This window comes from Mastomys coucha, chromosome X, assembly GCF_008632895.1.
Source record: "Mastomys coucha isolate ucsf_1 chromosome X, UCSF_Mcou_1, whole genome shotgun sequence".
Lineage (NCBI taxonomy): Eukaryota > Metazoa > Chordata > Mammalia > Rodentia > Muridae > Mastomys > Mastomys coucha.
In genome coordinates, this window is record NC_045030.1 from 144,868,303 (window position 1) to 144,870,071 (window position 1,769).

The window sequence follows — 1,769 nt, forward strand, 5'->3', positions numbered from 1 at the left end:
AGGAGGAGACGTGTTTGTGTTTTGCCAAGCTTTTTGTAAATATTACACAGTAGTTAAAAGTAGCTGACCGGTGTCACTGATTTTCTGGATGTTCAATAACCACATTTGAAAGCTATACTAATGGGGTCAGAGGGATTAAAAAGGGAAATATTTTTCCCTCTTTCCAGGCCAAGGTCAACTAGATCCCAAGGAACTGTGGGGCAGCTTTCAACATCTGCTATAACTATGGAAAGTCACTTGTTCTCTCATTCAGGGCCACTTTCAAGACCTTCACCTGATGAACTATAACAAGTTTCCAGTCTACAAAGATGAAGTCAATGCAGGAAATTCCTCATCTATGCTTTAGGGCAAAGGCACAGTAAAGGAAGTACTTTAACTTATCTTCACATAGAACAGCTGGGAAAAGAAGGCCAAGTGACCTTTTGAGGATCATATCATCCATTGACCTTGACATTTGAAACATGTGATTTAAAACATGGTCTTAAGAATGTAAAGCCAGGATCAGCAGCAGAGAATTAGAAGGAGATGCTAACGAGAAGCTGTGGCTCTTTCCTAACTGGTCAATACCATGATTCCTCTTCACATCTTCATTTCAGGCCTCATACTACTTCTCCCAGGTGCTGTGGATTCTTATGTAGAAGTGAAGGGGTAGTGGGTCATCCTGTCACACTTCTGTGTACTTACTCAACATATCGTGGAATCACAATGACATGTTGGGGCTGAGGGCAATGCCCATCTTCTGGTTGTCAAAGTATACTTATTTGAACCAATGAACAACGTGTCACCTACCAGAGGAGCAGTCAATACAACTTAAAGGGGCATATTTTGGGGAGGAAACACATCCTTAACAATAGAGAACTCTGTTGAGAGTGACAGCAGTTTGTATTGTTGTCAAGTGGAGATTCCTGGATGGTTTAATGATCAGAAAGTGACCTTTTCATTGCAAGTTAATCCAGAAATTCCCAAAAGTCCTCCAACAAGACCCACAACTACAAAGCCCACAACTACAGGAAGACCCACGACTATTTCAACAAGATCCACACATGTACCAACATCAACCCGAGTCTCTACCTCTACTCCTCCAACTCCAGCACACACACAGACTCATAAACCAGAACCCACTACATTTTGTCCTCAGACAACAGCTAAGTTGACAGAAACCCCATTCTATTCTCCTGCAGACTAGAATGGCACTGTGACATCCTCAGAGGACGCCTGGAATAATCACACTGAAGCAATCCCGCCACAGAAGCCTCAGAAAAAAACTGACTAAGGGCTTCTATGTTGGCATCTGCATCGCAGCCCTGCTGCTACTGCTGCTTGTGAGCACTGTGGTTATCACCTGGTACATACTTATGAAAAGGAAGTCAGCATCTCCAAGCTTGGTTGCCTTCCGTGTCTCTAAAATTGAAGCTTTGCAGAACGCAGTAGTTGTGCATCCCTGAGCTGAGGACAACATCTATATTATTAAAGATAGACCTTGAGGGGTAGAATGAGTCCCAGTGGCCCTCTGAGGAGCCTTCTGCCTGAGATTTACAGAGACTGTCACTGATATCACAGACTCACACCCGTTACAGCTTCAAGGCAATTTTCTGTGTTGGTTCTTCCAACTGTAGTAGAGAGGGTAACCCTCTACTATGTATACTCAAAACTCAGGTTAACATCATCCTAATTCTTGTATCAGCATCACCTCAGTGCCTTTGCTCACTGTAGTGATTCTCTCAAATGTGAACGTTTTAGAAGTTAGTGTTTCCTTTAGTCAATGTAAT

General features: G+C 42.8%; 1 pseudogene; it reads left to right on the top strand.

Annotated features, from left to right (window-relative positions):
* The first annotated feature begins 568 nt into the window (after positions 1 to 568).
* On the top strand, positions 569 to 1,484 carry LOC116095028 (annotated as a pseudogene).
* The last annotated feature ends 285 nt before the right edge of the window (positions 1,485 to 1,769 follow it).